The sequence below is a fragment of the Bactrocera neohumeralis genome, chromosome 4, assembly GCF_024586455.1.
Source record: "Bactrocera neohumeralis isolate Rockhampton chromosome 4, APGP_CSIRO_Bneo_wtdbg2-racon-allhic-juicebox.fasta_v2, whole genome shotgun sequence".
NCBI classification, from domain to species: domain Eukaryota; kingdom Metazoa; phylum Arthropoda; class Insecta; order Diptera; family Tephritidae; genus Bactrocera; species Bactrocera neohumeralis.
This window is the reverse complement of record NC_065921.1, coordinates 27,563,252-27,586,867: the sequence shown is the minus strand read 5'-3', so window position 1 is coordinate 27,586,867 and position 23,616 is coordinate 27,563,252. Positions and strand designations below refer to the sequence as shown.

General features: G+C 34.3%; 1 protein-coding gene across 1 annotated transcript in view; it reads right to left on the bottom strand.

Annotated features, from left to right (window-relative positions):
• Positions 1-23,616, bottom strand: part of LOC126755684 (BMP-binding endothelial regulator protein) — a 147,466-nt gene that overhangs the window by 72,405 nt on the left and 51,445 nt on the right. The window contains exon 3 of the mRNA XM_050468426.1: positions 15,082-15,177. The gene's annotated coding sequence lies outside the window, so the exon portion shown is untranslated. The remainder of the gene's footprint in view (positions 1-15,081; positions 15,178-23,616) is intronic.

Below are 23,616 nucleotides of genomic sequence, written 5' to 3'. Positions count from 1 at the left end.
CTGCATTCACATTTTAGCGCTTTCATGCTTATGCAAGTTAATAAAGGCGCGTTATTGTTGTAAGCATTGGTTTGTGGCAATACTGAGATCGTAGGGTCGCATCGACAGTCTCGTCTTGCTCACAATATTTACATATTTACTTCAGCAGAAGAGAGCATTTGCGGCTTAAGTTGACAATCGATGACGTTGTTGTTATTATTTGCATACATTTTTCGTTATTATTATTGTTATTCTCTTGCAACATGTTGCTGCAGGGTATTGTAGTTTTGTTCACATAATTCTTTGTATGTACGTGCTAAAAATAATAGAGATACATAGATATAGGATTATGTAACAAATATATAAATAAACAAGATGAAGAGACGTGTTGATATCACACCTACATCTCTTAAAAAAATATTCTACATTCCATCTGAGTCTTTCACTTTCTAGCTTTCAAATCAAGAAATCAATGATTTTGGTTGGGCCACTTTGAGGTCTACCATTTTATGTCATAAAATTGTCCAGTTCGTGCCGAAACTATTCCAAATACCGAATATGTGGACCCTAGTTCCTATAGCCAATTATTTATTTATTTATTTATTATTAATTCACGCCAATCGGCTTTGTACAGAAAAATTTAACATAAATAAGAATAAAACAGAAGGCATACCCATGACTAGGCAAATCACACATCAATGATACAGTATTGATACATTATTAATTAGCACCATTAATTAATTCCTTAACCCTAGAGACGTAGCTCGCATATGTACAACCAAACATATTAATATTTTCATAGTGTCTATTGACTAAGTCTACAACCCTGCTCCTCGGTCCACCCCCCACGTAGTTCTTCGATGAGTTGATTGTTTTTAACAGTCTGTGCGACCTCAGACCAGGCATACGGCCTACGATGCCGAATTGTTCCAATATTTCCGGAGAGTCGATTATTCCATTTAGTGATTTAAAGGCAAACAAGAGATCTGATACTTGTCTCCGACTCATCAGGTCACAAATCCCAAATTGACCACGAACCTCCTCCGAGCCTCCGACCCATCCTTTACGTCCCAGGAAGTACGCGACATATTTACAGAGTTTCTTCTGCACTCTCTCCACTTTGTCAATGCGGCAGTCGGTATGGGGAGACCAAACCACTGAACAGTACTCCAACATCGGACGCACCAAGGTCGTGTACAGCCTTACGAACGTATCAGCATTCCTGAAGTCTTCACCACATCTGAAAATGAACCCAAGCGTCCTGTATGCCTGTGATGTAATTTTGTTAATGTGCCCGGTGAAATTTAGTGCATTGTCGATCATGACACCAAGATCTTTCACAACTGTGACTTCTTCTAGCTGATGATCAGCAATACGGTAGACTGCTGTACGACGACTCAAGGACCGTGACAAGAACATCACCACAGATTTCCAAAGACCACAGCGAGCTTGTTGAAAGAAGTCAATAACAACAACAATAAAATATAATAATAACAACAACATTAACAACAGCCGTCGTAACCGCAAAAGGCATATACATATACTCAGCCAAAGGTAAGCATCACAGGGAAGCCAAAGCAACAAACCGCAAGCGGCAAGCGCATTGGTAACAGCAGCAACAACAACAAAAACAGTCGCCACTCAACGAACACAGCTGCTGTAATAACTTTATATACATACATACATACATGCATACATATATGTATGTACACATATACATACATATGTACATATATGTGTGTGTGAGTGCATTGAGGCTGCAACCACAGCATTAAAGCCAACAAATGGCAATGTATATTGCTAGTGATAGGCAAAACAGTGTTGCGGCATACAAGCACATACATTAATATTGATATACGTACATAAATATATAATTACAAATACAATTCATATACATACATACATACATATGGTACATATCCGCAATGCAATTTTGCATATCCCTTGCCTTAAATAGGCATATAGCGCAGCTAAAACGCAAAAAGCATAAAATCCGGATATTTCGGGATTACATTTTCGGGACTTTCCGTAACTCGAAAATTTATAAAAATCTATAATAGTAGTACTAAATTTAGTCTTAAGTGCGTTTGTGGTTGAACAACTCAGTCCTGAAATTTTTTCGGGATCCCGAAATGAAAGAAACTTTAGCAGGCATAAAATTGTAAGACAACGAATATTCGCAGCTAAAACGCAAAAGCATAAAATCCCGAAATTTCGGGACTAAGCTTCGGGATTTTTCGATTCCGTAACTCGAAAATTTATAAAAATCCATAATAAATATACCAAATTTAGGCTTATGTGCATATGTATGTGGTTGAATAAGTTGTCACAAAAATTTTGCGGCATCCCGAAATTAATCACAGAATCACAATACATGTGCTTATGAACATACATACATATGTACATACATATGTATGTACAATATATACATACATAATTAAATTCATAATTTCGGTGATTGGGCTTTCTTGTTTCTGTCATTCGAATATTTATAAAAATCGATAATATTCTTTATAATTTATTCTGTAGTAATCTCAAAAAATTTCGGGATCCCGAAAGCTATAAGTTTTCGTTGTAAATTTCATAAAAAACTACAAGCTTGTGTATCTTCAACTGCATTCACATTTTAGCGCTTTCATGCTTATGCAAGTTAATAAAGGCGCGTTATTGTTGTAAGCATTGGTTTGTGGCAATACTGAGATCGTAGGGTCGCATCGACAGTCTCGTCTTGCTCACAATATTTACATATTTACTTCAGCAGAAGAGAGCATTTGCGGCTTAAGTTGACAATCGATGACGTTGTTGTTATTATTTGCATACATTTTTCGTTATTATTATTGTTATTCTCTTGCAACATGTTGCTGCAGGGTATTGTAGTTTTGTTCACATAATTCTTTGTATGTGCTAAAAATAATAGAGATACATAGATATAAGTTATGTAACAAATATATAAATAAACAAGATGAAGAGACGTGTTTATATCACGCCTACTTCTCTTAAAAAAATATTCTACATTCCATCTGAGTCTTTCACTTTCTCGATTTCAAATCAAGAAATCAATGATTTTGGTTGGGCCACTTTGAGGTCTACCATTTTATGTCATAAAATTGTCCAGTTCGTGCCGAAACTATTCCAAATACCGAATATGTGGACCCTAGTTCCTATAGCCAATTATTTATTTATTTATTTATTATTAATTCACGCCAATCGGCTTTGTACAGAAAAATTTAACATAAATAAGAATAAAACAGAAGGCATACCCATGACTAGGCAAATCACACATCAATGATACAGTATTGATACATTATTAATTAGCACCATTAATTAATTCCTTAACCCTAGAGACGTAGCTCGCATATGTACAACCAAACATATTAATATTTTCATAGTGTCTATTGACTAAGTCTACAACCCTGCTCTTCGGTCCACCCCCCACGTAGTTCTTCGATGAGTTGATTGTTTTTAACAGTCTGTGCGACCTCAGACCAGGCATACGGCCTACGATGCCGAATTGTTCCAATATTTCCGGAGAGTCGATTATTCCATTTAGTGATTTAAAGGCAAACAAGAGATCTGATACTTGTCTCCGACTCATCAGGTCACAAATCCCAAATTGACCACGAACCTCCTCCGAGCCTCCGACCCATCCTTTACGTCCCAGGAAGTACGCGACATATTTACAGAGTTTCTTCTGCACTCTCTCCACTTTGTCAATGCGGCAGTCGGTATGGGGAGACCAAACCACTGAACAGTACTCCAACATCGGACGCACCAAGGTCGTGTACAGCCTTACGAACGTATCAGCATTCCTGAAGTCTTCACCACATCTGAAAATGAACCCAAGCGTCCTGTATGCCTGTGATGTAATTTTGTTAATGTGCCCGGTGAAATTTAGTGCATTGTCGATCATGACACCAAGATCTTTCACAACTGTGACTTCTTCTAGCTGATGATCAGCAATACGGTAGACTGCTGTACGACGACTCAAGGACCGTGACAAGAACATCACCACGCACTTTTTTAAATTCAAACTTAATTTATTTTCGTCGCACCACTCCTCAAGTCTATCGAGGTCTTGCTGTAATGCGCTAACATCATCCTCAGTGCTTATCTTTCTGAAGATCTTGAGGTCATCAGCATAAAGTAGATAGTCCGACGACATTTTGGTCCCAATGTCGTTTACAAATATGCTAAACAGCACTGGCCCCAGATGGGAACCCTGTGGAACCCCGGACGACACTTTAAACACGGACGACACATAGCCATTGACTCGCACCTGCAGAGATCTCCCAGTCAAGTACGAGTTGAACCAACTCAATACGTTTCCTGCCACTCCGTACCGATCCATCTTTTCTATTAAGAGCTCATGATCCACCATGTCGAAGGCTTTGCTGAAGTCCGTGTAGATAGTGTGAACTGTTTCACCCTTGTCCAATGCTCTCAGTACGTGGTCGACATACAGGTAAAGGTTTGTAGTCGTAGACCTGCCGCCAAAGAACCCATGTTACTTGATTGAGATTGTATTCTTGAAGGCGAAATTCACCTGCGGTAAAACTAGTTTCTCAAACAACTTAGCCATTGCCGGTTGTATGCATATTGGCCTGTAGTTGGACACCTCAGATCTCGACCCTGCCTTGTAAATAGGACAAATATACGAGCGTTTCCACGCCGTCGGAAAAATACCCATCTCCAGTGATTTACTAAAGATGTGGGTTATTGGTTCGGCCAGTCCGACTGCACAGTTCTTCAGTAATATGTTTGGTATTCCATCTGGTCCGGCTCCCTTCTTTCCATCTAGTTTGCACATTTGCTCGTACACTTCATCGAAGCGGATGGTGAGTTCCGATAGTTTCACATCGTAACTAGTCAATGTTTCCGCAGCTCGAGCTGTGGGCATTGGTTCCCCATTGTCATTAAGTTTCCCCGCATAGATGCTACCAAAGAATTATATACCGCAAATAACGGTCAATCTGTCAGATACTATTGAAATTCGAAAAGACCTTTACCCTGCTTTAATCCGTGCAAGTTGTAAGTGTTTGAAATGTTCGGTTACACCCGAACCTAGCTATGCCCTAACTTTTATTATTATTATTTTTGTTACTGTAGTTGTGGCTGCTATTGGCAAAGTGGCGCGCACAGTGGGTTATTTAACAAAAATTGTGACAGATTTGTTTTTCAATGAGTTGTTGGATATTGATTTTATTTGATGTCTATATAATTTTTGAAGTGTAATGTACGAATCCCGAAATTTCGGGATTGCAATCTTCGGGATTTAGTTTTAATTGTTCGGATAACCAAATATATTCAAACAACTCGTTTGGAGAATTCACCGTTGCCTTGATTCAGATCGTTTAGTTTGTATGGCAGCTATATGCAATAGTGGTCCGATATCGGCAGTTCAGAAAAATGAGCAAAGACCTCACTGGGAACCCTGCAATATATGTATATGTAAGGATCTATACTGTAAGATCAACTCCAGAAGCTAAACATTCCCAAATTTAAATGTCAAGTGAGAGTTGGAAACACGGAGTTCTTGCTTGACACTGCAAAACTAAGTATATTTAGGCTAGTTTGGCGAACTTTGCCTAAACTGGAAAAGCGATGAATATTTCTAAGTAAAAAATAATCTCCTTCCACAACCACTTCTGGCCCACTGTGCTCAGCTGCAATAACATTACGGTTAACGCCGGTTTGCTTTGTCGATGACGTCGAAACTGTTATTGGTTACATTGTTATTGTATGTTATAGCAATGTTTGGAGAAACATGACAGTAAAGCGAAAAAATTAGGCTTAAACAATGGCTTAAGCGACGTGGCGATTATGCATGCGCGCGCAGCCAACGAATGCCGCCGAATGGCGAATAGCTGGCAATGTGACCAAATGCGATGATCAAGAAAGGTTTCAAGTTAACGTCACTGCTCTGTGTCTTTGTGTGCAGTTTGCGTGCATAACGTAACTTTTAATTAGCGGTAAAACCCTAACTCAAATGGAATTGTCAAAGGTCACATGGGCACAAGCAGTGTGGGATAAAAGTTAATTATTTGGGAAGGAGGCAACAAATGAACAACAACAAGAGAAAATGGCAAAAAATTAGTTAGGCGCTGCAGCAGCTAAATTTGCATAAATAAATTGAATATTCGAAGAAATCCAAATGAATTGTGAGCCACTTAATTCTTCAATGAAGGCAATACAAACTTATGGAAGTAGGGTTGCCAACTAGTTATCATGGGAAAATTCGAAATGTGATTGTAATATAAATTTTAAAAATTATTATAATTAAAATTTTACAAAATTATCACAATTTTATTTCAAAACTATGAATAATTATAGGGTTGCCACATATCAAAATATATATTTTTTTCTAAAGTGGAAGTGCATTTGGCGTTAGTTTTATTAGGGGCAAAAAAATTTTATTTTTGTCTAAAATTTTGTAACAGAGTTGCCACCTATTTGAATTGAAAACAATATTTTTATCGTTATATTTATTAAGAAGAACAAAAAGAAATTAATTTAATAATTAATTTAATATTTAATAATTAATTTTTTATACCAGAGTTGCCACCTATTTTAATTAATTAATTTGTTTTTTTTTAAGTAAAAGCACATTTGGCATTATATTTATTTGGAACAAGAAAAAAAAATATTTTTGTCTAATTTTTTTCACCAGAGTTGCCACCTATTTCTGTTAATTAATTTGTTTTTTTTTAAGTGAAAGTGCATTTGGCGTTATATTTATTACGCATAACAAAAAAATAATTTTTGTTAACATTTTTTAACAGAGCTGCCACCTATTTTCGTTAATTTGTTTTTTTTTTTTTAATGAAAGTGCTTTTGGTGTTATGTAGATATAAGAAAAAAATATTTTTTAACATTATATGTACATATTTATAAGTTACAACAAAAAATAATTTTAGTCAAAAATTTTTTAACAGGGTTGCCACATATTTTAATTATTTTTTTTTTTTCAAAATGAAAGGGTTTTAGCACTATTATGACATATTACGTACAACAAAGAGAGTTTTTTTTTTTAAATTTGTTTAACAGAGCTGCCACCTATTTTATTGTAATTAATTAATATTGTAAGCAATTATTCAACAATCTACGGACAATATGCATATGTAAATAATTTAACAATTTATTGCTGATGAAAAATTCACCACAGTGTATATTTCCACCAACTCTCCCCGCCAGCTTTGATCCATCCGTTTAAAACACACACACAGTACCTCTCCTCTAGCGACTCTTCCCCTTCCATACCGTGATATGTATGTACAATTATTACATTTGAAAGCTGTTGCAATCTCTCACAGTTAAACAACAACACATTTTTCCTGAAAAAGTTGTTTTGATTATAGAAACAAATTGCAACAAATAGTAAACTGGAGACCTTAATAAGCCCGCAAGCTCATTTAAATAAATATAAAAAATAGTGTTTGCTTGCATGCTATAATTATTTCTAATTTCGTCAAGCATTTATGTACAATCCAGCGAGTTATCAATGTCAAAACTAATTTTACTTCTATTACAACTGTTTATAAATAGCACAAAATGAAATCGAAACGACCCAGTTTTAAACACAGACAAACGCATGTACTTCATTGTATAACTGTATGGATACAGTCACAGAGATATTCTCGTAATTATAATTGACACACGCGACTGAGTTGAACGTTTGTAATTTATACAAAAAAAAAATAAATAAATGTATTAATATGGTTGTGGAAATTCACAAATCTCTTAATAGATATATAAACGTACTTATATACATACATACATATATATAATATATTATTATCATCATTAATTCAATAAATACTTATGTCAATTATATAAAAGGTCAATTGAAAAGTCTCCAACCTACCATGTTGGAACACATTTTTTTGAGGAAATTAGTTTTTTTATTCAGCACAGTTCTCTTCAGGGCTGATACACTGATTATGGCGACCTTCCAACTTTTCGATACCATTTTTGTGGTACGATTTGTCCTTTGCTTCAAAATAGGCCTCAGTTTTGGCGATCACCTCTTCACCTGATGAAAATTTCTTCCTAGGTGTATTCTTTCGAGATCTGAAAACAGGAAATAGTCGTTGGAGGCCGAAATACGAAGGATGCGAATGTAATTCGAAGCGACTGATTTTCAGAGAATTCGCCCTTCAAACGTTTCAATAGCGCTATATGAATAATAGTAATCGCTGTGCATGGTCCTTCTTCTTCAAGATATTCAATAAAAATTATTCCATCCGCATCGTCATAACCTTGTCCGCTGACTGTTGTCTTTTTCCAGACTTTAAAGCGAGTTCATCATGTACTGTCTACTGGAATGACAATCAATTGAACTTCGGAGTGAAATGATGGAGCCATGTTTCATCCATTGTCGACGCAAAACCTCGGGTTTATAACGCTTGAACATCTCCAAACATTGCTGCGAATTCTCAACTCGTCGTTGTTTTTGGTGAAAAGTGAGCTCTCGCTGCACCCACTTTGCACAGGGCTTTCTCATACACAAATACTCTACTTGAATAACTTCACTTCGCTCTCACATTTATATTCATATGTATAATTGATAATATTACTAAGCATTGTCGGATAATATCCAAAAGTTATTTGCTCCTTAGTTATTCGGAACTGGATTGGATGATAGAAGATCAAGATTTCCACCAGTTATTTTAAGACCTTTCTGATAATATTAGTTAAGGCTTTTAGGGTCGTTTTCTCAATGTCTATTAGTAGCCTTCTGTCAGTTAAATTATGCTTAACAAACAGGGTTTTTACCGAAAGCGGAACTCTATAAGTCGCTCATAATTCCTGCTATATGGTGCAGAGGCTTGGGCGATGACAACAACCGATGAGTCGACGTTACGAGTTTTCGAGAGAAAAATTCTGCGAAAGATTTATGGTCCTTTGCGCATTGGCCACGGCGAATATCGCATCCGATGGAACGATGAGCTGTACGAGATATATGACGACATTGACATAGTTCAGCGAATTAAGAGACAGCGGCTACGCTGGCTAGAAAACACTCCATGCAGTACCCGCAGGGGAAATCAGAGGATGAGGAAGACCTCCACTCCGTTGGAAGGACCAAGTGGAGAAGGACCTGGCTTCGCTTGGAATATCCAATTGGCGCCACGCAGCGAAAAGAAGAAACGACTGGCGCGCTGTTGTTAACTCGGCTATAATCGCGTAAGCGGTGTCTACGCCAATTAAGAAGAAGAAGGAAGTCTTGGTTAAGTTAACAAGAACTTAACTGATGGATGGGTTAACCAGACATTGAGAAAACGGCCCTTAGAATATTTCGACCTTTTTCCATGGCTTTCAACAAACCTATGCTTAAACAAAGACATTAATTCTTATGTTGGCTTTGTTCTATAGAGAGAGTGTATAGGAAATGAATAAGATGATTCAACGAAAAGATTTTGTTTCAACTTTAGAGGATCAGTTGAAGCTGAATAGAAACACTTTGTACTAATTTCGTTAAAAAATCATATTTAACACTACCAAACAAGGCAAAATATATTGAGACCATTTAATATTTGTTTTAGAAAAGTAGGACGACATGTATAGACTTATAAACTTTATAGCTATTTGAGCTCCAGTGACCTGCATGTGAAATGTGAAGGTGGACCGCGCCACATCAGCGGATCTTACAACATCTACACAGATGAATCCAAAATGGCCAATGGAGTGGGAACTGGAATCTATTGCTCGGATCTGGATCTCAGATGACACTTCAAGCTTCAGGGTTATTGCAGTATCTTCCAGGCGGAAGTATTTATAGTTGCGAAATCGGCCGAGAAAGCTAAGAACGCAGGAAATAACATAGAGAGGATAAATATACAATTAAGGCAAAAATCTCACATTGCATTACGTCAGAGAACGCCCTTAGAAGCAGGGAAGCTGTAAATGTAGCAGCTATCGGCAAACGGTTGCATATATACTGCGTTCCAAGTCACAAAAGAGTTCCGGGAAACAAAGCAGCTGATGAGATTGCCAAAAGTGCTATCCGTCTGGCTACCGAACAAGTAAAGAAAATACGGAAGTCACAAAAACCGATATACAACGAAGTTTCCGAAAGGGCTGACATGCGGATTATAAAGAGATGAATTTTCTTAAGTACATGTAGGATCGCCAAGATCATGTGCAAGAACCCCTTAGGAAAAATCGAATTATTTTTGCTCACGTGGCATCGATAGGACTCTCGGACGGCTGTTGACCGCTTGACATGCGAGCCAGATGGACATTAGAACTGGACGAAGTATCAAACGTAGACATCTAGTCGCTCTTAAAGTTCGTTGACATCCTGTGTGACGAATTCATCACCTCAAATTAAACCGAACCTCCGTCTAGCATTACTAAATTGCTAAACACCAGTAGATCTATGTGTGGCTTGATAGCCGGCCAGTATAACCTAACCTAACCTTTATTTATTTTTATGTTTGTTCGTTTTTTCTCATTTGAAATTTATTTATCAATTTGGACTTTGGTTTCACACGAGCTAATGCACTGCACAACAAAGCGAAAGTATTGTTTTATGGAACAGAAAAAAAAACAATCGAAACAAACAGTAAAGAAATCTTTCACTTAATGTTCAAAATAACGCGCGAAAACCGGTTTCTTAAAAAAAAATGTCAAACAATTTTTCATCAAATAAAATTTTATACGAAACGTGCCTAAATAACAGTAAATTTTTTTCAGAAGCAAGTGGGAATTTCAGCATATAAAAATGACATTGCAGAGCACAGCACATAAAATAAAAAAGCAGAATTATTAAAAAAAAGTAAACGAAATATTATAATTAAAAAATTTGAAAAACATTAAAAAAAATTAAATTAAAAAAATGAAAAAACTGAAACAAAATATGAAAATTAAAAAATTAAGACATATAAACAAAACAAAATTTTATAAAAAAAATTTAAAATATTCAGCAAAATATTAAAATTAAAAAAAAAATATTAATAAAATTAAAAAAATATAATAATAAAATTTTAAAAATTTAACAAAATATGAAAATTACAAAAATAAAAAAACAAAAATTCAAATTAAAAAAATAAAAACAAATTACAAAACAACAACACAACAAAATATTCTTAAAAAAATTAAGCAAAATTTTAAATAATAAATAAATTAAAATATAAAAACAAATTACAAAACAACAACACAACAAAATATTCTTAAAAAAATTAAGCAAAATTTTAAATAATAAAAAAATTAAAATATAAAAACAAATTACAAAACAAAATTTCATAAAAAAAATTTAAATATTCAATAAAATATCAAAATTAAAAAATATAATAAAATTTATAAAAAAAAAATAAAATTACTAAAATTTAAAAAAATTAAGCAAAGAATGAAAATTTAAAAAACAAATTACAAAACAACACAACAAAATTTATTTGAAAAAAATGAAACAAAATATTAAATTAAATAAATTTCCAAAAATTAAAATAAAAAAATCTATTTTGTTGATTTGATTGTGATTTTAATAAATTTCCAAAAATCAAAAAAATAGATTTTTTTATTTTAATTATTGTGTTTTTTACTTAAAATTTTAAAATTAAAAAAGTTGCAAAAACTAAAAAAAAATTACAATTAAAAAATATTACAAAACAGTACAACAAATTTATTTTAAAAAAAGTTAGGCAAAATATTAAATTAAATAAATTTTTTAAAAATAAAAAAATTAACAAAAAATTACAATTAAAAATAAAAAAATATTACAAAACAACAACAAAGCAAAATTTAATAAAATATAAACAATAACAACAAAATATACTTAAAAATATACATATGTATGTATATATAAAATTAACACAAATATAGCAAAAACTAATAATAAAAAAAAAACCAAAATAATAATATTAACCAGAAATAACTGGAAAAATAGCAACAAAAAATTAAAAACGGAAATACAAAAAAATAAGAAAACTTTACTAAGCAAATAAAAATAAAAAATTTAAAAATAATTTTAACTAAAATAATTAAAATAAAAAAAAAATATAAAAAAAAAAAAAATAAAAAAAAATATAAAAAAAATAAAATAAAAACAAAATAAAAAAAAATAAAGAAAAAATTAATAAAAAATAATAACAACCACAAAAAATTAAAATAAAAATACGTATTTTAATAAAAAATATTTATTTACGAAAAATTTCTCATTTCATTTATGTTTTTTCTGCAACTTACTATACCAAATGATAACACTTTTATTTTTATTAAAAAAAAGTAGGCAAACACAAAACCAAAAATACTTGGAAATAAACATGAAAATGCAAACTACAAAAAGTAAAGTAACAAAAGCAAAAACAACTAACGAAAGCTAGGCAAATTTAAGGAAACACAAACAAATGAAGTTGAACAAAACCGGCAAACACGCAAACACACACACACACACATAATCCATAACAGTACATTTGGCATAAATTTGTCTGATTATTAATTCGCCAAAATGTCCACGCTTCTTGCGAGCCGCGGAGTGTTAGAAAGAATGCGAGATTTCGCTTGGAGATAAGTGAATTTATAGAGTCCACGCTGCACTTAGTGATTGAATATTAATTTATTATACCACTTTGCGTTGACTCTTCGTACAACAACAACAAAAGAAGAGCTGATAAACAATACTGTTTTGATAAAACGAAGCAAAAATCCGCACAAAAACATTCCAAAGAAGAGAAATATTCTAAAGGCAACATATGGACACCAAGTAACACACACAAATGCACACACGCACACACAGACGGGCAACTTAACTGGTTACAGGTTGTCAAAAAAATCAAGTCAAATTGCGTAAACATTCACATAAAAATAAAATATTGGCCGCCGTTCGCGGGAATTGCGCAAAGTTTTTAATCGATTACTTGTATTTGGTCGCGGCGTCGATGATTTTGGGAAATCCGCAAATAAATATTTTGAATTTCTATGGCAGATAATAAATTTGCCAAGAGCTATGCGCTAACAATTCGTTTTTTGTTGATGTTCAATAACAATATTGATATACGAACAGGCAACGCGGCTCGCACTCATACAATAGGGTGGTACAGAAATGAAGTTGTACTTTTTTTTTGTGAAAAAAACGTTTCTATACAAGAAATGTTTTTGTTTGATCGGTTTGTATGGCAGCGATATGTTATAGTGGACCAATCTGAACAATTTGTTCGTATATTATTGCATTGACTTGGAAAATAATCTGTGCTAAATTTCGTGCAGATATCTTGTCAACTGTAAATGTTTTCCATACAAGGACTTAATTCCGATAGTTCAGTTTGTATGGCAGCTATAAGCTATAGTGGTCTGATCTGAATAATTTCTTCGGAGATTGTTGCGATGCTTTGGACTATTAGTCATGCCAAATTTCGTGAAGATATCTCTTCAACTGAAAAAGTTTCCCCTACAAGCACTGGATCCCGATCGTTCAGTTTGTATGGCAGCTATAAGCTATAGTGAACTGATATCGGCGGTACCGACACATCAGTAGCTCCTTGGGGTGAAAAGAAGGTGTGCAAAATTTAAGATCCATATCTCAATAACAGGGTGATTAGTTCGGATATCTGACGGACAAACGGTATGGCTCAATGGACTAAGCTCTACATGCTGATCATTTATTGACCCTGTTCAAGTTAAAAAAAAATATTAAAAATTGGTATCGGCTTCAACTCGGTACATCTTTTAATGTTTACCAAAAATTATTATTATCATTATTGCTAAATTCATATTTGTATATTGAGAGAAGAGAAGATCGAGCCTTTGAAGAAGATGTCCTGCTTTTAATCAACATTTTTATTGTTTACTTAGCTCCGCGGGAAAACAAAGGGCCGCAATGAGATTATTCCATTTATTTCGATATTGAGCTCTTGATTAACCTGCCATTTCTTACCTTAGATAATTCAATGTTCAAATTGATGCTCCAGTTTAAAGCGGATCGCTCTTTCCGTCAGCTGCCTTTTGGATACCAGTTAGGGTTCCGGGCGTTTGTGTCTGGATCTTGTCTCAGAATATGCTGGAGTTTTCAGCAGTGTTTCATTTATGCGTGATAATCAGTCTATGTTAGATACAATGCGGGACCAGAAAATGCAGCAATTAGTGCTTGGCATCGGTTTGTGCAAACTGGCAACTTTTGGATTTTAGAGACTACGAATCCCATGTTTCGCAAACGTATGAAAGTCTGGATTTAACTAGTTGAATATTTTTGTTTTAGGACGGCGCGTATTGGTCGAGGAACTCCAGACTGCATAAAGAGCACTGAAAGCTTGCTAGACTTTTCTTAAACGGTTGAAATGAAGATATCCTTTGAGCCTCCGTTTACAAATATATTTGTGCTAAAGTAAATAATGGCATTTCACATTTTCGAGTTCTATATCATCGGCTCAGAATTTTTGAGTGGTGGTTGGTGGTGTTGATACGCTTTTTTTGGTTGGGCCGATGCTAAATCTGAGGCTGCGGTATTCCCTGTTGCCAATGAGCAAAGGACCGAAAATATTCCGGAGGATAGAGCCATGTGTTAGAAGTTCACGCAAGTGAGGAAAGTTCTCTGAGCGCCATTCACTTGGGAGTTGTCAGAAAAGATTCTTTTACATATGGCTCAAGCAGCTCACGATTTCCAGTGTTAAACCAAGTATCTTCTGGTTAGCCAAAAAAACATTTGTTTGACGCCGAGCTAAAAGAAGAAGGCAAATCTGGGCTTGGGACCCGCCACGTAAAAAAACACCCCAAATGAAAAGGAACAGCCTTGGATGAGAATTTTTTTGCCTGCTTAACGCAAATTTAGAACATAAGTTCATCTAATAACTCCAAGTATACAAGTAGCTTGGAAGAAGTCAGTTAAAGAACTTGTATATAAAAAATATTCGAACTTAAGCTTAATTTACTATCATCACAGAGGCTCGTAACCAGAAGTAGAGGTTAAAAAGACAAAAATAAATCACCAAGAACAAAAAACGTTGAGACTTCTTTCTTCCAAATTTCAAGGAATGAGCTCAATCGATAGGGATTTTTTCGTCATTTCTGAAAATCATATTTAAGATTTTGTATATATGTATGTATGTACATATAATAATATTATTGTAGATATAATAATTTATTACTAGTAAAAGCATATATAGTACTTACATATTTAATGATTGCGTTGAAGGAACCGGATTTTTTTGCTTTTCAAAAATGTGTTTCAACAATTGTAGCGATATTCTCATATACATTATTTCGAATCTGAAAAAAAAATTATATATTTTGTTAAAAAAAAATCAAGATATATTGAGAAATATTGTTCCGAATCTACTTTTAAATATATATGTATGTACATATATAATAGTATATGACAATTAAAAAGATAGCATACATACATATACCACTTATGTCAAGCGATACACCCTAATGTGTTTACACTCACATCTGTATGAAAGCACGCATGTTTCTGCATATTGTTTTAGTTAATCAAAAGTAATTTTTTTCGACTTGAGTTGTCAAAAAAGTGTAAATAAATAAACAAAATAAACTAAGAAATCAATAAATATGGTATTTTTACCGGTATTTTGACGTAAATGGTCAACAAACCAAAAATATATGGAATTTAAGAAAGTGTGGAATGTTGAATGGCAACATTTGAAGATATGCTCGTAGGTATGTAAATATGTATTCCTAATTGTACATCTAGCAATAAAGGTTGTTGAGTGGTTTACAGGAATTGGGCGGTAATAAAAAGAAGAGGAGAAAAAAATTGTAGATTTAAAGAGAGCGATGATAAAAGCTCAAATTATAGGTATTATACAAGGAAAATTGTCAAACGAACTAATAAATTTCTATGTAAAACCTTCAATCCGGAAAAAAATGTGAATCCCAGTAAAAAATTGTGAATCCCGAAATTTTGGTATTTTTAAATTTTAGTCTTAGTGTAACGCGCTATGGATTTCCCTACACATTAAGACTAGAAAGCAAAAACAATTAGCTTTATGATTGGAAAAAAATCCGATATATACATATAGAAATTTCTTCGGGATCCCGATTTACGAATTCCCAAATATTTGTGAAAACAGAAAAGTAAGAAATAGGTATTTGAAATATAAATTTATGCTCATTGTAGCACTTCAATTTGTAAATTTCGGGATCCCGATTTACTAATCCCGAAAATATTTGTGAAAAAATAAGAGTTGTAACTAAACAATCGAAATACAAATTTGAGTTTTTATTATACTTTAATTTGTAAATTTCGGGATCCCGATTTACTAATCCCGAAAATATTTGTAAAAAAAAAATAAAAGCTAGAACAAGGTATTCGGAATAGAAATTTGTAAATTTCGTGATCCGGTTTTACTAATCCCGAAAACGTTTGTGAAAAAAAAGAACTGAAACTGAATGACTACTGTTAAACAAATTTGCGTTTTTATAATACTCTAATTTGTAAATTTCGGGATCTGGATTTACAAAACCCAAAATGTTTGTGAAAAGGAGAATAAAAAAGTTAACTAAATATTTGAAATACCAATTCGCATTTATTATACATACATACATATGTACATATGTATATGTATGTACATATGTATGTATGTATGTAATACTTCAACTTATAAGTTTTGGAATCCCGATATTACTAATCCAAAAAATTTTACGAAAAAATAAGTGTTGGAACTAGACATCAAAATATAAATTTGAGTTTTTATCAACTTGTAAATTTCGGGATCCCGATTTACGAATCCCGAAAATATTTGTGAAAACTATAAAAGTTCAAACAACGTATTCGGAAGAGATATTTGCGCTCATAATAAAACTTCAATTTGTAAATTTCGGGATCCCGATTTACGAGTCCCGAAAATTTGTATAAAAAATAAAGGTTGAACAAGGTATAGTAATACAAATTTCCACTGGTTATATACCTCAATTTATAAATTTCGGGATCCCGAAAATCATATTCAGTAACTTGTTAACGTATAACATATGTATGTATGTATATTTTCTAAGAACTGTGACTTTGCATTTGAAAAGCGAGGAATGTACATACATAGTACATACATATGTATGTATGTATGTAGAAATGGGAATTCATGCCTCTACTAAAATCCTTAAACGCTGTTAGAAATCTTGCCATTTATAGTATTTTTAAAAATTTCGCAACAAGTATTGATGTATCACTGTTTGCTTAACTTATTTTCTTAGGCTATTTTAATTTTAGTTGTTTGCAACTCTCGCTCATCCATCAGTTTTAATCCCACTATGAGTAGTTGGGCTGGCGCCATTCCGCTTTCGATGTTCCATCAAAATTAAGTGCGAAAATAAAAATTGTTTATCGAATTTATTTATATTGAGAGATAATAGTTAGTACGAATTCCCCCTTTGAATTGTTAGTTCTCACCAGAGTTGCCATACGTCTGCAATTATTGCTCGTATGTGGTCAAATAAACAAAATAACTGAATTTTGGACTGTTGAAGAGTCACATCGTTCGAACACTGGATACATTATTTTATGGGAGCGAGAGCAAAATATTAACTTTACGACCAATTACTTGCTCGGTCCCATTAACAGGGTTTCCATTTTTTTCACAATATTGTCATTCATTAGCTCATCTTATTTCCGAAATTCGAAAGAATCTTTAATCTAGTAGAGTTGTTTATACTTATAATATATATACTTCATTTACAGACTTTCTTTAGCAGTAAAGGGAATCCTTCGGATTGAATTTCTGTACTGTAGAAGCTTATTGTTAAACCGACAACCGTTCGAAGAGTTCCAAGTGAGATTCTCTTTCGATACGTCGGATAATATCCAGCCGCGCAACAAAAATGAGACGAAGCTCGATAAAGCATCATCCCTCAGAACAAATTCCAACACTATGGCCCCTTAAAATAATAGCATTGACTGCACGAGAACAATTTTTTATCCAATTATTATTTTCTATTGGCTTATTGAGAAGACTTTTCCTCGAAAATATATCGATTTTGTGAAAATGATAGTTTATGTGTGTAATTTCTATATTCCTCGACAATAGATATCCATCGTGAGCGCATTTCAATAGACTTTCAAACTTTTTTCCGCTCTTAAGTTGAAAATGTTAGGCATAAGTCTCAATTCTTACAAAAACCAGGACAACCTTATATTTCACCTGGATTAGGCTTTATATTTGCAAGCATTTTGAGCGAAAAGCTCTAAATGTCGTTAGGTCCCTCATAAATCAGAACAATTTTTTGAAGCCGGCTAACCCACGTAACCCCTTAGTGGTGGAAGGTAGAGCGAGCATAAATTCCAATAGACAAGAACCTACGTTTCTTCAAAACTATATTGGTCCTTTGGACAGTGATATTTCTAATCTTGTTAAAACCTATTCATTCATATCAATAAGTTCTATATTCCTAGAAATATCCTGCATAAATCAGCCCAGTTGCAGAAGATTAGGTCGACATTAAATTTTGTGTCGTATTGACTCTGTGGTGGAGTTGTCCAACAATAAAACCAGTTCTTTGCTGTTGAGACGAATAACTCTACTTATTCTCAAAAACGTATTTCGAACCTGATAATGTTTTCGTAATGGCTTTGACTCTGATTTCGGTAAGTAATTGTATCAACCAGGCCTGAAGCCACACTGTGGAAAATCGACAACTAACCACATATCCATCTTGCGCAAAATCTTGGAAAGGACCCGTGAAAGGAGAATCGACTCACCCCACATTTTCGTCGATTTCAAAGCTGTTTTTAACAGCACGAAAAGCAGCTGCCTTTATGCCGCTTTGTCTGAATTTGGTATCACTGACGTTGAGCAATACAAAAGCTCCGTCAGCATCGGGAAGGACCTCTCCGAGCCGTTCAATACCAAACGAGGTTGCAGACAAGACGATTCCCTATCGTGGGACTTCTTCAAACTACTCCTGAAGAAAATAATTCAAGCTGCAGGGCTGAATAGAGAAGGTACAATCTTTTATAAAAGTGTACAACTGGTGACCCACGCCGATGGCATCGATATCATTGGCCATAACAACCGCGCGTTAGTTCGGCTTTTTCCTAGTTGGACAAAGAAGCGAAGTAAATGGATCTGGTAGTGAACAAGGGCAAGATGAAATATCTCTTGTCTTTAAAGAAACAGTCGTCGCACTCGTGACTTGGCTCCTCTTTGGACAATTTCCTCTATCCTGGAACCAGCATTAACACCAATAACAACGTCAGCCTCAAAATCCAACGCAGAAGAACTCTTGCCAACAGGTGCGGACTAAGTAGGCAATTGAAAAGTAAAGTTCTCTCTCGACGAACAAAGACCAAAATCTACAAGTCAGTCATCATCCCCGTCCTGCTATTTGGTGCAGAGGCATGGACGACGACAATATATGATGGGAGAAGAATTTATATTAACACGTGAGGATCGAAACTAACAACTACAAAGTGGTTAATTTTATTAATTTTCCCTTTAATGATTTTCTTCTAGTGCAATATATTATCTAAGTGTCTCTGTCAGGTATTTGCTGGCTCACGCCGAGCATAAGTCTTTGTATAATTAAAGGAATCATATTAAAAATAATAGTTAACATTATGACATAAATATATATGTATGTATGTATGTATGCCGCTAAGCTGCTGTATATAGTCCATATGGTTTTTTCCACACAAAAAATAGGCGAAAACAACAACACAGCGAAATACAAAGTCACAAAGCAAAAGGTGAAAATATTCAAATTAAGAACAAGCCTACTTGAGCTCGCCGCCAATTGCCACCAGCCACCAGTAACACTCGCCACTCTTCTGTGCTGTTTGTGACTTGCGATTAACTATGTCGTATACATACATATGTATTTAGGTATATATCTATATGTATGTACGTACATAAGGTTGCATGTTTATGTGTTTGTGGTGTGTCGAGCGCGACTGGTCAAATGTGTTTCTTCACTATCGAACGGCTACCGGTTTACACGGTCGTTACGCTTCATTATGCCATCGATCGTCAGCTAAATGGAAAATAATGCACACACAAACACACACACACACACACTTATGTATATATACATATACACACATAGGTATATACAGTTAGTGTACCGGCAGTTTATATCAAGGTGCTCATATCTGCTGGTCGCGTGTGCGAGCCTCAGCCAAATTGGTTGGCAACTGTTGGCTGATGGCTGTTGGTGATGGTCGCCGCAGCTGATGGCTACATTTAATCGCGCCTCAGCATCGCACCATCAGCGGATATCGACGTTTGCGACAAAGTACAACTGTTTAACTGTAGGCAGCTATCAGGTGTTACCAAACACATACACACATGTGCATTGCAGTGTCTCTGCGCGTGCGCGTGTGTTGTTGCATTTGGTCAACATTTTTAGGCATTTTATGGCTTTGGCATTTAATTGGTGCAATCGAATTGATTTTCATGCGGTTTCATGGCTTCGAGTAGCCGAATAAGCAAAATTGCGCGTAAATTTCATACAAAGTTGCAGAAATATTTGTTTTCAACTGTGTGCGTGTGTGTGAAGTTATGCGTTAGTTGGTTTGTACGAAAAATCCATTTTTTTATGACAAGTAAAAAAACAGTAAATATTGTTGTTAAGAGTTCCAGTTATGAAGTAAACAAATATTTTTTACAAAATTTTTTTTTAGAGATTTTTAGTTTAGAAAACTTGAAAGCCCAACCAAAATCTAAATATTTTTATACAAATAATAATATTGCGGGCAAAAAATTGTAAGACTTTTTAATTTAAATTTCACGTGAGAAACTCAGCCGTCGAACTATTTTTTCTCTAGGTTGGCATGACAGTCAGTGACAACTATGCCAAATACGGAGGCTGCTATATATATTTCTGGCCTAGGCAATACTAAGTGTTGCCAGGTGCAATCTGACATTTCCACTGGAAAGTTTGACATTTTTTAGCATAACATCACTCAGAACGTTTTGTCATTTAATCGTGAATTGTTTTATTTACAGGGAATTAAAAAATTCATCTCGGCCAAAAAATGGAATTAACTCGTGAACATTTTCGTGCATCGATGAACTAAAATCTTTGTATGGCTATGAAGCACCATCCTATAGCACTGTGAAAAACTGGTATAACGAATTAAGTCGTGGCCGACTCTCGCTCAAAGACGGATTCCGTGAAGGTCATCCAAAAACAGCCGTTGTGCCAGAAAACATCGATGCCGTACGTGAACTGATAATGCAAGACCGTCATGTAACATACCTTCAGATAGAGGCATGCCTATGCATTTCTCCCACCAGCATACATTCGATATTGCATGAACACCTGGCCGTAAAAAAGGTTTGTTCTCGTTGGATCCCGCACAATTTGACAATCGCTCAAAAAAAGGCTCTTGTGGATTGGTGTAAAGAAATGCTGAAAAAATACGATCACGGTGCTTCAAAAGACGTTTATAAGATCGTCACAGGTGACGAATCATGGATCTATGCGTATGAGCCCGAAACAAAACAGTAATCGACCGTGTGGGTCTTCCAAGATGATCAAAATCCAACGAAAGTTGTTCGCGGAAGAGCACTTCGAAGCAAATGGTCGCCTGTTTCTTCGGCAAAACTGGTCATGTGGCGACTGTTTCGCTTGAGCAACGTAGGACGGTCAATTCTGAGTGGTACACCACCATTTGTTTGCCTGAAGTCTTCGGAGAAATTCGAAAAACGAAGAAGAGAAGACGAATCATTGTGCACCATGACAATGCGAGCTCTCACACATCGGCTCAAACCAGCGCCTTTTTGACCGGCCAAAACGTCGAATTGATGGGTCATCCGCCGTACAGCCCTGACTTGGCACCCAATGACTTCTTTTTATTCCCACACATCAGGAAAATAATGCGTGGTCAGCGATTTTCGTCGCCAGAAGTTGCTGTTGAAGTATTCAAAAACCATGTTTTGGAGGTGTCTCAATCGGAGTGGAAAAAGTGCTACGAAAATTGGTTTGAGCAAGTGTGCAAAAGTGTATAAATCTTAATAAAATTTTGCATTTTCGTTGATAAATATTCCTATTTTCATTATTAGGCCAGAAATATATATAGCAGCCCTCGTACACGTCAAAATAATCATTAGCGTTCAGTATACGTTCAGCTTGTTTTCTGTAGTACATATTGTAAAATGCATTTTGTGAATTTTACGATGAGTGCAATTATTCAACATAAAAGTTTTATTAAAAGTCCAGGACGGTCATCAACATCAACTGATGATCAACATGTCAACAAAATAATGGAATTGATGCTTAAGAATCGACGATTAAAAGTCAGAGCTCCTATTGGCATCGTTGGAATATCGGGAGGATCAGTGAAAACCATTTTGAAAGATCATTTGTGCGTAAGAAAAGTAAAAACACGATTGATTCCAAAATCGCTCAATTTTTTTCGAAAGACAGTGTAGCGTTAACGTCTGTGAAATATTGCTTTCCGACTACCACGATGTCATGTAATGTATTATTACTGGCGATGAGTCTTGGATCTATGCTTACGACCTGGAAACAGACCATCATTTGGCCGAATATTGTGGCAAAGGTGAGCTGAAGCCGAAAAAAACACGTCGAAGCAGGTCAAAAATCAAAGCTATGTTGAGCGTGTTTTCGGTTATCGAGGTGTGGTGCACTTCGAATTCCTTCCGACCGACCAAACTGTCAACAAGGAATGCTGTTTGAGTTTTATGCGTCCTTTGCGCTAAGCTATTCGTAAAAAGAAGTCGGTATTATGGGCCGACAACTCTTGATTTTCGCACCACGATAATGCACCGACGCATACTGCATGGATTTTTCGCGAGTTTTTCGTCAAATTTTCAACCAATATCCTGCCGGAACCATCGTATTCGCCTGGTTTATCTTTGTGTAACTTCTGGCTATTCAGCAAACTCAAACGACCGCATCTTGACGAACAAAGACCAAACTCTACAAGTTCCTCATCATTCCCGTCCTATATGGTGCGGAGACATGGACAATGACATCATCAGATGAGTCGGCTATAGGAGGTTTTGCCGAAGGTTTATGCGGGAAGTGATATTATATGTAAAATTAATACTGTTAAGTATCTTATTCATATTTTTAATACACATCAGTTTATTACATATGTATATTAATTATTCAATTAGCTTTAAATGCATGTATGATGATTACATAAAATAGTAGGAATGTCTTAATTTTATAATTTTTAGCAATGAATTGTTTAATTAATTTTAATTTAATCTTTTTTTATTTAATTAAAATTTTAATTTTTTTTTAATTAAAATTAATTAAATAATTAATTACTTTGAAGTAAATTTTTTTAATTAAAATTGTTAAAATAAAATATTATTGTCTTAATTTTATAATTTTTAACAATGAATTGTTTAATTATTATTTTTTAATTAATTAAAATTTTAATTTTTTTTAATTAATTAAAATTAACTTAAATTAATTAAATAATTCATTTTTTTAATTTAATTCGTTAATTTAAATATTTTTTTAACTAAGTATTGTTATTGATTTATTAATTAAATACATTTTTTACTCACTACTTAATTAGCTGATTTCAGCATGGGTATTTTTTTAAATGCATGTATGATGATTACATAAATTAGTAGGAATGTCTTAATTTTATAATTTTTAGCAATGAATTGTTTAATTAATTTGATTTTAATCTTTTTTTTTATTTAATTAAAATTTTAATTTTTTTTAAATTGAAATTAATTCAATAATTAATTACTTTGAAATAAATTTTTTTAA